The 14,063-nt window shown below is 45.7% G+C and overlaps 1 non-coding gene across 1 annotated transcript; it reads left to right on the top strand.

The window, feature by feature from the left end:
* Positions 1–12,099: 12,099 nt before the first annotated feature.
* On the top strand, positions 12,100–12,205 carry LOC143398757 (small nucleolar RNA U13). Its single transcript, XR_013091350.1, has one exon. It is a non-coding gene; the product is annotated as a small nucleolar RNA U13 (small nucleolar RNA).
* The last annotated feature ends 1,858 nt before the right edge of the window (positions 12,206–14,063 follow it).

The raw sequence follows: 14,063 nt of genomic DNA, 5'->3' as shown, positions 1-14,063 counted from the left end.
TCCCGGCTCAAAAGCTGAGGCAAGGTTCCTCAATACACGGAAAATAGAGTTACCATGTGATCCAGGGATCCTGCTTCTGGATGTCTATCCAAAGGAAATGGCACCCACCTCTCCCAGAGCTGTCTGCTCTCTGTGTTTACTGGTCACAGTAGGCAAGGTATGGAGTCTGCTTAAGTATCCATCAATAAGGGAAATTCTGTCACTTGCATCAACATGGACGAACCTAGAGGGCATTTCATTAAGTGGAATAAACAAGGCACAGAGAAGCAAATATTGCATGTTCTTACTTTTATGTGGAATCTAAACAAACCAACTCATAGAAACAGACAATGGAATGGTAGTTACCAGATGTTGGGGTACCAAAAGAATATGATGTTTCAGTTGGGCAGGAGGAATAAAAGATGTCTTTGAGGTGAGGGATGTGCTAATTGGTTTGATTCAGTCATGCCACATTTTACACATAGACCAAAACGTTACTTCAGCTGAGTTTGGTGGTGCTTACCTGTAATCCCAGCTACTCAGGAGGCTGAGGCAGGAGGATCACAAGTTTAAAGCCAGCCTCAGCAACTTAATAAGACTCTGTTTCAGTAAAATAAAAAGGGCTGGTCATGTGGCTCAGTAATAGAGCACCCCTGAGTTCAATCCCCAGTACAGGAAAAAAAAAATCAAGCCTATTTATAGCTGTAAGTCCTCTCCAGAGCACCTCAAGAGTTGAGAGTGTTACAGAGTATTAAGGTTCACATGTCTGTACTTCCCAGGACCTGGCTGTTGTCTGAATGTTTCCAAGGCCCACTTGGGTCACTGGACCAGAAAACCACTTGTTCCTTCCTTACTTCTGCCTGGCGTGTTCCAATTCTAAATAGTAGGAAGAGTTCTGTGAAAATGTAACTCTCACTGGGCTTCCCTACTGTGGAAAACATGTTAGCGGCTTCCACCATGCGGCCAGCGCACTGGTTTCATTAAAGAGGTTCTTGGCATAAAAGTTAGCTAGTGAGATCGAAATAAACACACAGACTCAGTTACCTTTTTCTATGACCAGGTCCGAGACGGCTCCCCTCTCTGGTTCCCTCCTCTAACCGCCCGGCAGGGCAGCAAGGATTACTCAGGGCTAGCAGGAGAGAGAGAGAGAGAGAGAGAGAGAGCACGCCAGGGAGTAGCCTTTTATTGGGGAGCAAGAAATTCAGGGGATAATTCCATCCAATGAAGGTTGAAGGGGGGCCGCACTCCAAGGTCAGGGTCAGTGATTGGGCCCCCGGGGTCAGTGGTCAGTCACACCCCCACACGGACAGGTTCTCTCAACAGGAGAGGGCCGGGAAAGCTCCCACACAGCCAGAGCGCCTCAGACCCTAACCGGGAGTCACCCAGTCACGTGTGAGAATGGCTCCCGACAAGCGGCTCCCAAAAAACAAAGCTAATCCCCTAATGGAAGGTAGTGGATGTGGAAATAATGGGGTTTCCCAAGGTCAGTTCCCCCCAAACCAAAGAACTTGAGGTGTTCCTTGGGAGGATAAGTACCAGAACCTCTGAACAGCCCTGGTGCGAACCACTAGTGGGAACAGCAGCAGTTGAAAAGGGATTTCAGTGGGATGTGTAGATTCTGGAGCAGTACAAGTGCTGAACCAAGTCTAGCACTTAATTTTTAGGGAAAAGTGAGTGTGGTTATTATAACAGGCAGGGCCAGTGGAGCTACCAGGAATGGTCTAACCTACAGAGATTGATGTGGCTAAGTGAATATGCAGACTCCCTAGGACCAAAATACACGAGCAGCCCACCAATCCACTAAGTTTCTACTTGATTTACATGAAAAATGTTCACCTTTGGCAAACGGAGGTCTGACCTTAGCCACCATAATTACTATAAGTCTCTCCTCCAATTCCTAAGCCTGAGTCAGTCACTATTCCAGAACCCTGGAAGAAGTGGAGGGGGGATACCTCCAAGAAAGAGAATTGCAATAATATGACCAGTATGCGCTCTGCTTCTGCTCCAGCCTTCCCCACGAGATTTAGGGCCCTCTGTCTGAGTTACAATACACAACAAAAGATTGTATAATACAGGCCTCATGGTGAAAACTGGGCATTGGCTCTTGGATAATATTAATTCCTGGTATTCGAGAACTCCGCTGGGATCTACTGGTCAGAGTAGGAGTTAAAATGGATCAAGAAATAAGTGAAAGTGGGGTGTGGTGGTGCACACCTGTAATCCCCAAAGCTTGGGAAACTGAGATAGGAGGATCTCGAGTTCAAAGCCAGATTCAGCAACTCAGTGAGACCCTGTCTCTAAATAAAATACAAAATAGGGCCAGGGGTGTGGCTCAGTGGTTGAGTGCCCCTGAATTCAATCCCAGGTACAAAAAAAAAAAAAAAAAAAAGAAAAAGAAAAAAGAAAAGAAGAGAAAGAAAAGAAACAAGTGGAGTTTGACTGAATGACTTTATAATAGGACCTATGGAGGACTAGGGGCGTAGATCAGTGGGTAGAGTACTCACCCAGCATGTGCAAGACCCTGGGTTTAATCCTCAGCACCACCAAAGCAAAACAACAACAACAACAACAAAAAAAAAAATAGGACTTATAAATCTCCAATGTATTTTATTTTTTTGCAGTGTTGGGGGTAGAACACTGAGCCTTGCTCATGCTAGACAAGCACTCTATCACTAAGCTACACCCCCAGCCCCCAAATTTTTTTTCTGAAGTTCTGAGTTGAACTCAGGGGTGCTCTACCACTGAGCTACATCCCTGGTTCTTTTGGTTTTTATTTATTTATTTATGGTGCTAGGGAGTGAACCCAGGACCTTGTGCATTTGAGCAATCTACCAACTGAGCTATATCCCCAACCCCATCCCCAGTTCTTTTTTTTTTTTTTAACAATATCTTTATTTTGTTTACTTATTTTTATGTGGTGCTGAGGATTGAACCCAGTGCCTCACATATGTGAAGCAAGCGCTCTGCCACTGAGCCACAACTCCAGCCCCCCCAGTTCTTTTTGTTTTTTACTTTGAGACAGGGACTTGCTAAGTTGCTATGGCTGGCCTTGAATTTGCAATCCTCCTGCCTCAGCCTCCCAAGTCACTAGGATTATAGGCATGCACCCCTGTGCCTGGCAAAGCTCCTTTTTTTTCTGTGTTCCTAATTATACACCTGGAACAGACATCCCCAACCACTGGCAGAATGACTATGTTGACTCTCACATTGGCAAAGTAAGAGATTCGGTGATGGGAAAGTCAAGTGGAAATCCCTCCTTATGAAACTGATAAACCAAGGGAAATACTGCATTCTCTGGGGGAACTAAGAGATTAATAATACCACCAGAGCCTTCAAAGATTCCAGGGTGGTGATTTTATCACATTCCCACTTTAAAATTCAGTTTGTCTAGGGAAGATGGCAGATGGGCCTTGGAAAACGATGGTGGATTTTCATAAACTTAATTATGTGGTGACTCCAATTGCAGCTGCTATTTCAGATGTGGTCTCATTGCTGGAGAAAATGAATTCAGTCCCTGACACCTGATAAGCAGTTATTGAGCTGGCAAGTCTTTTTTCTGTATTCCAAGAAGCAGAAACCATCAGAAATTCTGTTTCCATTCATCAGGACCACCCGTATAGCTTCACCATCTTGCCACGGGACTCCATTAACTCTCTGACAGCTCTCCAATTCTCAGATTTTGAACACTTCGTCATTGCACAAGATATAATGCTATTCTGCTCTGTGTAGATGACATCATGCTAATAGGACCCAGAGAGCAGCAAGAAGCAAGTATCCTAGATATGACAGAAATAAAAAGGTCTCTAGCCAGGCACAGTGGCACATGTCTGTAATCCCAGCTGCTTGAGAGGCTGAGGCAGGGAGATCACAAGTTCAAAGCCAGCCTCAGCAAAAGCAAGGCACTAAGCAACTCTGTGAAACCTTGCCTCTAAATAAAATACAAAATAGGGCTGGGGATGTGGCTCAATGTTTGAGTGTCCCAAATTCAATTCCCAGTACCAAAAAGAAAAAAACCAAGGTCTCAATAATGGTTTGGGGTCCATGGTTCTGAACATGCCAAGATTTTTCTCTCCAAAGTAAAGTATACCTCACACCCCCCACAACCACCACAAAAGCAGCATGAGGCCTTGGGGATCTCTATGGACTTTAGTGTTATCACATATTCTTTTCTGGTATGCTGTTCTAACTCATTTACTAGATAATCTTAAAGCTATCCCCTTGAATGGAGCCCCGAGCAAGAGAAGGCTTTGAAAACTGGTTCATGCTACAGGATGATTTCTGCCATTTGACCCTAAGGACCTTGAAGACCCCACATGGAAGGCTGAGGCAGGAGGATCAGAAGTTAGAGGCCAAACCTGGGCAACTTAATGAGACCATGTCTCAAAATAAGAGATAAAAAGGACTGGGCTTGTAACTTAATGGTAGAGTGCTTGCCTAGTATGTGCAAGGACCTGAGTTCAGTCCCCAATACCCTCCCCTATGTCACACACAAAATCTTTGCAGATTCAATGAAGTGCTGGATTTTTATAGCAGATATGGAAGCCAAATGAAGCTGTGACAATCTTCACAGTAGAAGCCTGGCTTTTGAAGCACAGTCCCACTTTTCTTGGTGGTGCTAAGGATTGAACCCAGGGCCTTGTGCATGCAAGGCAAGCACTCTACCCATTGAGGTATATCCCCAGCCCCTGACCCCACTCTCTTAATGGCTTATTATTCTCCTTTGAAAGGCAATTCTTTGTTTAACACTTCTCAGTCTGATAGACACGGATTGCCTACCCATAGGATAACAGATGACATTACCTGAACCACCAATCATGAACTCACCAATGCGTTCCCTGTGATTCTTCCTTGTCATGAGAAGGTGATATGTACAGGGTTAGCCCCAAGAAGCACCCACAGGCAGCGGTGAGCTCTGCCTGCAGCCTATGGGTGCTTCACTGTCACCTCTCCCTCACCCACATCTGTGGCTCTGGGTTCTTCCACACAGAGGGGAAATCTTATATCAACCATAACTGGATTTCGATGGCCCCACTGAATTAGAAGCTGAGCCTCCCACTTGGCCAGGCTCCTGACTCTGCTGGGAAGAGAGACTGAAAGGAAGTCACAGTATTACTCTCAGGGGAAAGTCAGTTGCTCCCTCCCAAAGGCAGCAGGGAGGGGTGTAAATGGGTCCCAGGTCTCTTGGGATTGGATTGTTTCTTACTGTCACATCCAGAGGCAGAAAAAAAAAATAACAGAACATGATCACAAATCTTTACAGTCGGTACCATGAAAATCTTAGCCTCAGGTAGAGAATCCTGCTAAGGTACTCCTGAGGGGACAAGGACAGGGAAAGGGGGAAGGAAAGAAATGCACAGTGCAGTCTCTTGACAATGATAGAAACCTGTAGTTCCACCTGCCTTTCAGTGTCCTCAGGGGATTAGCTTCAGTACCCCTGAGGAATCCAAAACCCACAGATGCTCAAGTCCTTAAAGAAAATGGCAGAGTATTTGCATAGGCACTGGGAACATCTTTCCTTATGCTTTTTTCTTTGGTGCTGGGGATTGATCCCAGGGACTTGCTTATGTCCTTATACTTTAAATCATTTCTAGATTACTAACGACACCTAATACAATGTAAATAGTTGTCATGCTGTCTTGTTTATGCAACAATGACAAGGCAGAAAAATCTGTACATGTTCAGGACAGACACAAATTTTTAAAAAATATTTTTTATTTGTGTTGGTTGAATCTTTGAATGTAGAGGGCTGACCTAAGAGGAATAAAAATCTGTGTCCCCACAAAACCTTGTACACAAATATTCATGCAGTCAGAGGATGGAAACAATCAAATGTTCATCTACTGAATGGATTTTAAAAAAATGAGTGCATTCGTATATTATCCATCCATAAAAAAGAATGAATATTGATACATGTTACAACATGGATGAATCTTGAAATTGTTATGCTATAAAGAAAGCCAGTCACAAAGGTCATAAACTGTACAATTCTATCTAATGAAATGTCCACAACAGGCAAATCTATAGACAGAAAGTAAGCCAGATAGCATGTGCCTGTAATCCCAGAGACTTGGGAGGCTGAGGCAGGAGAATTGTGAGTTCAAAGCCAGCCTCAGCAACTATTGAGGCACTAAACAACTTTGTGAGACCCTGTCTCTAAATAAAAAGAGCTGGGGATGTGGCTCAGTGGCAAAGCATCCCTGGGCTAAATCTCCAGTATAAAAGGAAAGAAGGGGGCTGGGGATGTGGCTCAAGCGGTAGCTCGCTCTCCTGGCATGTGTGCGGCCCGGGTTCGATCCTCAGCACCACATACAAAACAAAGATGTTGTGTCTGCCGAAAACTAAAAAAATAAATATTAAAAAAATTCTTAAAAAAAAAAAAAAGGAAGGAAGGAAGGAGAAAATTAGTGAGTGCCCAGGTCTGTGGGAAAGGAGGAGTGGGAAAGAGAGGGACTGCTAATGAGCAGGAGCTCTTTTATGGGGTAATGAAAATGTTCTGAAATTGATTGTGAGGATGGTTGTATCACCCTGTGAATATACTGAAACCACTGAGCTGTACACTTCAAAGGATGCATTGCGTGGTATGTGAATCACAACTCAACAAATGTATTTTTTAAAGGTTTCAGGACAAAGGCAGTGGCAGAAGAAGCACTTAAAAATTCAGAGTCTCCTCTCCAGTCCTCAGAACCAGTGGCCAACCTTAGACATTTTTCTCCTATTCCCTGTCTCCCTTTTCCCCCTGACTCCTGGGAACCTCATCCAGCTATGTCTTGCCATTGATTTGGAGGTTCTTGGGGGCTGCCCACTGGGCAACACCCTTCGCTAAAAGGAACTTCCTGGGAACTTCTTCCACCTGGGAGCTGCAGCATGAGCATGGGTTTTGGCTGGTTCGGTGGACAACACTGGTGTCAGTAGTTTGGATGGTTTCAGACCTTGGTTTTACTGCTGACTTGCTGTGCCATTCAGCAGGTCCCCAACCTGCTTGGTGCCAAATGACAACTGGAGTAAAATAAGCCTGACTTGGGAGTCTCCCTGGTGCGGATCTGATTTCTTGTGGCAAGGTTACAGCAGCTGACATTTGCTCAGCCTTTTTACACACGTGTCATCTCAGCTGACACCCGGGGGCAGATATGATTGCTAGTGACAGATGTGGACTTTCCCAGTGGCTCCAGCTGGCCTGTGCAATAGGCCTGCTTTTCTGACTCCAAATTCTGTGCTTATCCCTCTCCTGAGGCTCCTGAAATGAGACTTTCTTCCTACTTCCCAAATGTGGACGCCGAGGAAAAGGACTTAACTTTCAGCCGGTCGCAGCCTCTGTCCTGGCAGCCCTGGGACACAGCCCCTCTATGTCCCTCTTCTGCCATTTACTTGCTTGAGGCTCCTTCCCCTTTTCACTTCTGCAGCATCTGGATCCAGGCTGAGCAGAGCCAGGCTGGTTTGCACCTTGACATTGGATAAATGATTGTAGACAAGACTGCAATGAGGAGGAATAAGAATCCAGTTCCTTCACCTTCACCAAAAAAAAAAAAAAAAAAAAAAATGTGGGAGCAGGGGTGGGGGCGGGGTGGCGGTGAGAATCCAGTTCCTCTTAGACAAACTTTAATAACAAGTTGTCTGGATTCGTCATAATCTGGCCTCTGGCCATTTGTCAGGCCTCTTCCCCTGACCCTTCATTTCCTTCCTGCACTCAATGTCATGTTTAACTATCTCAGTGTTTCCAGAAAGGGCTTTGTGCTTCTACAGTTTTGTATAGGTCCACCCCTTGGGATGATCTTTAGGATGCAGCAGAGTGACCTTGTCCCAACGAAGCTCTCCGGCTGTCCCCTGCTCCCTCTCCTGGTTCCCCACCAAACAGCTGGTCTAATACCCATCCTCTAGGGGCTGTGGTTGGCTTGAGGACTCACAGCCGCCCCCTAGCTGTCCCTGATGTAAAGAATGGTCCTTGGCTGACAGAAGCCTCTTTGTCAGGGAAGTACCACCACCCAGCAGCCCTCATCCAAAACCTGGAAAGAAGTGTAAAAGCCAGTCCCTTTGCCTCCAGGGGACCACTCTGCAGTGCAGCTGTGATCCAGAGCCATCTGCTCACCCCTCCGGACCAGGCCAGGGGCCAATGTGACCTGAGACCTCCTGGCTCAGCAATTGCTCCTGCTTCACTTCCTTCTCAGAATTTTTCTCCCACAAACCTCAGCCCCCAGACCATATCCTGGGGCTAAGGCACTAGCACATTCCATTGTGATTAACCATTTCTCTTCCTGTCTCCCAGACTAGTCTCTGAGCTCCTGGAGGGCAGGGACAGTACCGTCCTAGCTGGGGGCAGAGCAGGAACTCTGCATGGAGATCACTGAGCTTCAGGATGGTTCTACAGTCCTCACACCTTCCTGTCTCCATCTCCTCCATTTCTTCCCTTCTCCCAGGGATCCCCTCCTAACTATGCCTCCTTCCTGGTCTCCCCTACTCCACATGCAGCAAAGACTTTGGGGTGGGAGAGCAATGGCTACACCCCATTCCACCCCCACCCTGCTTCTAGAAATTTAGGCTGAGAAGGGGCAGACTGGCAGAGTCTGGTGGGCTGGAAGGTAGGGCTGGGCAGACAGCCCTGGCAGAGGGTGGGGGGTTAGTGGGGGGTCTGAGTAGTGGAAAAGGAGCCTGGTGCACAGTCTGAGCCTCCGGAGGCCATTTGCAATATGCCCCACAGCGGCCTTTTTCAGTGGCTACCCTTGACTTTCCTTCCCTCTCTCTGCACCTCTTAGCTTCATAAGCGCTCTAAGAACGTGCCCACTCTGTTTCATTCATTGCCACCCACTCACGGCACCAACCCACGTCACTGGAGGGATGTCTTTGCCTCAGAAGCTTATTAACTTTCCAGGCGGCCTCCAGCTCACGCAGGCGCTGAGTCAGTGCCGGCTCAGCTGCCCCGAGGGAGGGAGGCCGGCAGGCTGACTCAGATTGCTGGGTTGCAGCCAGGGGTCCTCTCCAGCAGCAGGGCAACACTCCCCAGCAGGGGCGGGCTGGGGTTATGCTCCCTGGGCTAATCCTACCCAGCTGCACTGGGCCTATTATCAGGCACATCTCTGCATCCTTCCCTGGTCTCCCTCTGGGAGACCCCCACATGAGCTCCAGCAAGACTTCTGGGGGAAGGGGGAGGAAGGGGGGAGGGGTGTGGAAATTGTTACCACCTTGACTGGGGACTTAGTCTGTTTTATATTGCTATAACAAAATACCCGAAACTGGGTAATTTATAAAGAATAGGATTTTGGGGGCCTCACGGTTCTGGAGGCTGGGAAGTCCAAGAGCAAGGTGCCGGTTTCTGGTGAGGGCCCCTGTGGGCATCACAACATGGTGGAGAAAGCTGTGAATTCAGGCTCTTCCTCTTCTATAGCCACCAACTCCATCATGGGACTTCTCATGACCTCATCTAATCTGAGTTCTGCATCAAAGGCCTCACTTCCAAACACCATTAATATATGAATTTGGTGATTAGGTTCATCATATGAGCTTTGGGGGATACTTTCTAACCAGAGCAATTCGTCCAGGGCTGGCCATGTGACCTGTCAGAGCCCATGAGAAGCATTGATATTCAGGCAAAAAAAAATGTAGAACAAAAAATACTCCTTCCTTTTTGCTAGACTTGAAACAGAAGAGGAAGGGGCTAGAGCTGCCATGTGTTGTTGCCATGTAACACCTCAGACTGTAGCCAACCCTGTAAAAGAGAAAAATGGAGGGGAGGTGAGTCCTGACTGTACCTAGAGTCCTGAATCAGCCATGCCTGAAGCTGGAATAACGTGACTTTGCAGCTTCATGCCTCAATGTGTTTCTTTTGTTGAAGTGAGTTTTCTGTCAGTTGAAAAAAAAAAAAATCTAAGTATTTACCACCACATTTAACTAGTCCCAAGACATACATTTTTTGTTGTTGTTGTTTTCATTTCCCAAGGTTGGGAGCATATCTTACAATCAATGGCATCGTCCCCACGAATCAGCCATTGTTCTTTGCAAATTTGAAAAATTGAGCAGAGCTGTTCGTATTGTCTTCACGTCAACTTAGACCCGAGGTAGGTACTGCATGTACTGAATTTAGTGCTATTGAAAATGTCTTTGAAAGATTATACTGTGATTCAGCATTTGGATCAAAAGTGATTATGTAGAAAGAAAGGCAGCCAACCAGAGAGTGAGGCTGAGATTAGTAAAAGCAACCTTTGTCTTTGGAGGAATGGGCTGCTCTTCCTTCACAAACCAACAAGCAAGTGCTTTGAAAAACCTAAGATGCAAAGAGCCCCACGAGTAGAAGAAGTTGCATTACGTTTTGTTCCTGAAACACAGGTAAAAAAAATGGATTATCACACACTAAGCAACATAACAGAAGACAGGAGAAACTGTGGACTCTCATGGGAGGCTGAGAGGAATTTCAAAGCAACCTGAGTTGCAGTGGGCTGTTGTTAAGATGCTGTCACAGGGTGTGACATAGTGTGATCATTGTTTTCTTTCTCAGTGGTCCATCTTATAACCATGGGGATACACTACCACCTCCATTTTGCAAAAAGTGCTGTTAAAGTGACTGGCTGAAGCCAGGTGTGGTGGCGCACACCTGTGATCCCAACGCTCTGGAGGTGGAGGCAGGAGGATCACGAGCTCAAAGCCAGCCTCAGCAATTTAGCAAGACCCTGTCTCAAAATAAAATATAAAAAAGGGGCTGGGGATGTGGCTCAACAACAATGACACAAAAGACTTGCTCAAGGTCACAAAATGAAATGAACCTGAACACCATGGACCTGACCATTACTTCCTATCCACATCTGTCCCTGGTCAAGGGAGTGGAGCGCTGGGAACATCTGTCCATCCCTGTCCTGCTGTCCAAGTACTCTGGCCTGGTCTGGCTCAGCAGAGGTAGAATCCAGTAGTTACAATGGCCTGGCCTGATATTTGCTCTTAGATTGTCTCAGTGCACTAGCTTGGGCCTAAAGAGAGATCCCTACCCCCATCAATCTTCGTACTATAGTTTGAGTAGCACCTGGAGGTTGTGCCTTGGGTTACAGTTTTTCATCCTCTAAGTATTTTTAAACATCTTTGCATAAAATGAGATTTTGATAGAGATTATGTAGTAATTTCTCTGTGCACAAAACAATAATAACATTCCTGCCTGAGTGATCTTTCTGTAAGAGCTGATAGAAAAACAGCAGATGATATTTTTTTTTAAAGAGAGAATGAGAGAGGAGAGAGAGAGAGAGAACTTTTTTTAAATATTTATTTTTTAGTTATCGGTGGACACAACATCTTTGTTTGTATGTGGTGCTGAGGATCGAACCCGGGCCGCACGCATGCCAGGCGAGCGCGCTACCGCTTGAGCCACATCCCCAGCCCCGCAGATGATATTTCTAAGGAGGTAGCAGGAATGGTAGCTGAGCACACAGACTCTAGACTCAGAATGCTTGAGTTCAAAGCCTGGATCTGACATGTACTATCTGTGTGACCATGAGCAAGTCACTTAAACTCTCGGTTTCCTCATATAACAGTAATTAATAGGACCTACTTCATAGAGATGTTGTGAGGCTTACATGAGATAATATATACAGAGCACTAGTTTAACAAACTACACACAGCACTGGTCACGTACCAGGCAATATTCTTTTCATAGAACAATTCAGATGATGATTATGGGGATTAATGCATCAATATTTGTTAAATTACTGGAGTTGCAGCTCAGCGGTAGTGCATTTGCCTGGCATGTGTCTCAATGGGTTTGAATCTCAGCACCACATATAAATAAATAAAATAAAAGTCTATCAACAACTAAAAAATTTTAGAAAAAAAAATATTTGTCAAATTAGGAACCATCTCTTCTGGCCCAGTAATCTCTCCCTTCCTCCTTCACTTTGCATTTAAACAAATCCTTTGTATATTTTTGTTCAGTTTTTTTTAAAGCTGTATTTAGAGAGCATGTCAATGTAATTTTCCTAGTCCACCGTGACCAGAAATATTATGTTAATTATTTATTATCTCTCCCCAATCTTCACCTTGCCCCAAATAAAATGTAAGCTCTTAGGGTTTTTCATCTTTGTTCATTGAGGAAGCCCAAGTACCTAGAGCAGTGTTTGGCATATAATATGTGTTCAATAAAAACTTGTTGAAACCCTCTTAGGGTTCATAAGCATGATGACCGAGGTTTTGTGCTATTGTGTGAGATGGCTCCTCCTTCAAATCTTCTTATGACATTAGCACATTACCTGGTCTTACATGAGAAGGAAAAAAAGGTCGTTAAATGAACAAAGAAAGAAAGAGAATAAAACCGATACAGCAGGGTGACTGGCTGGCAGAAGCTGGCCCTCAAGCCACAGAGCACTAATCAGCCAGAGTTAAGCCAGGTCGGTAGCTGGGAGGCTGCAGAAGGTCTGGGCTCCAAATATGGCACTACTGCTTATCACATGTGTGACCTCAGGTAAATGAACTATCCTGTGCCTCGGTTCCCACCAGCTCAAATGAGGACTAATGAGTTGACATGTCGATGGGATAGAGGAGTCACAGTGGCCAGCATGTAGCCCAAGCAGTGCCATCATTTGCTGCCACGAGGATGACGAATAGCAGGGTCACAGCAGCTTTGGCCCCTGGATGCTCTTATTTCTCTTCCTTGTGCCTTCTCTGTTCCAGGGAGATGTGAGCGGGAGACTGCATTCACACATCTATTCTGTGTGCACCGGGGGTGTGGCTCAGTGGTAGAGCACCTGCCTAACACACTTGAGGGCCGGGTTCTATCCCCAGCACCATAAAAAAACCAACCAAACAAAAACATAGATAAAAAAGAAAGGTGTTGACTTTGTGCTGGATACTGTGTTAGGAGCTGGGAAGATCCATGCAAAGAACTCAATAATACTGGGGCTCTTGCCGGGGCTGGGAGTCTGCCCTGTGCTTTATCTTAGCCAGTTAATTAACTGGCTAAGAAGGTTCTGGAAGCACTCTCACAGCAGCTAATTTCAAAAACATTATGGGTATGTGGCCCAACTTTGGGTCCTTTTACCCTCTGCTAACATAAGAGGCTGTATTTTGGTGAAGAGAGGTGGAACAAGGAGCATGTGCTAACTCTTCAGGAGAGAGAGGCACTTGGCAAATTTTCAGAGTTGCAAGAGAATATTTTGCTTTGTCTGTATGGGTTGAATGGGTTTAGATAAAACTCTCCTAAAGAATTGAGGTTTGGGGCTGGGGTTGTGTTAGTGGTAGAGCACTTTCCTAGCATGTATGAGGCACTGGGTTCTATTCTCAGCACCACATATAAATAAATAAAATAAAGGTCCATTGACAACTAAAAATATTTTAATTCTTTTAAAAGCCACCTTTTAAAAAAAGAAAGAAAGAAAGAATTAAGCTAGGCATGGTGATGCATATCTGCAATCCCAGAGGCTCAGGAGGCTGAGGCAGGAAGATTGTGGGTTCAAAGCCAGCCTCAGCAACTTAGTGAGACTCTTAGCAACTTAGTGAGACCCTGCCTCTAAATAAAATATGAAAAGAGCTGGGATGTGTCTCATGATTAAGAGTCCTTGGGTTCCATCCCCAGTATCCAAGAAAAATAATTAAGGTTTGATTTTAGGAGGGTATGTGCGTATGAGAGAGAGAGAGAGAGAGAGAGAGAGAGAGACTATTGCCATTCCTGAGGTTTTTTTCTATTTTGGAAAGTGGTGGTGAGTGAAAGACTCCATTCACTCATCCGTTTGCCCCAGAAATTCCCTAGGCAAAGTGTACCTGAAACTCTCACAGGTGTCTGCAAGCTAAGGGGAGCCCTGACTTGAGGGCCCCTGCCTGCTCTGAACAGATCCTCCAAGCCTCTTTTTCACCCTGGACTATTCTGCAGGGTGCCAACTATATACATGCTCATTATTATTGATTCAGACAGTCAACAAATATTTACTGTGCACATACTGTGTACCAACTCAAACTTGGAGAAGCCTGCTGCTGGAGGGAGGGGCCGTGGATCTCACGTGGGTGGGTTTACTGAAGGGTAGATAGGGATTTGCTTCAGGACAGGTGGGAAAGAAGGATATTCGAGAGGAGACAGACTCTCAGAAGAGGGAGTCAGCTTAGGAACTGGAGCTGGCCCACTGGGG

The sequence above is a fragment of the Callospermophilus lateralis genome, chromosome 4 (genome assembly GCF_048772815.1).
Source record: "Callospermophilus lateralis isolate mCalLat2 chromosome 4, mCalLat2.hap1, whole genome shotgun sequence".
NCBI lineage: Eukaryota > Metazoa > Chordata > Mammalia > Rodentia > Sciuridae > Callospermophilus > Callospermophilus lateralis.
This window is presented reverse-complemented; position numbering and strand designations above follow the sequence as displayed.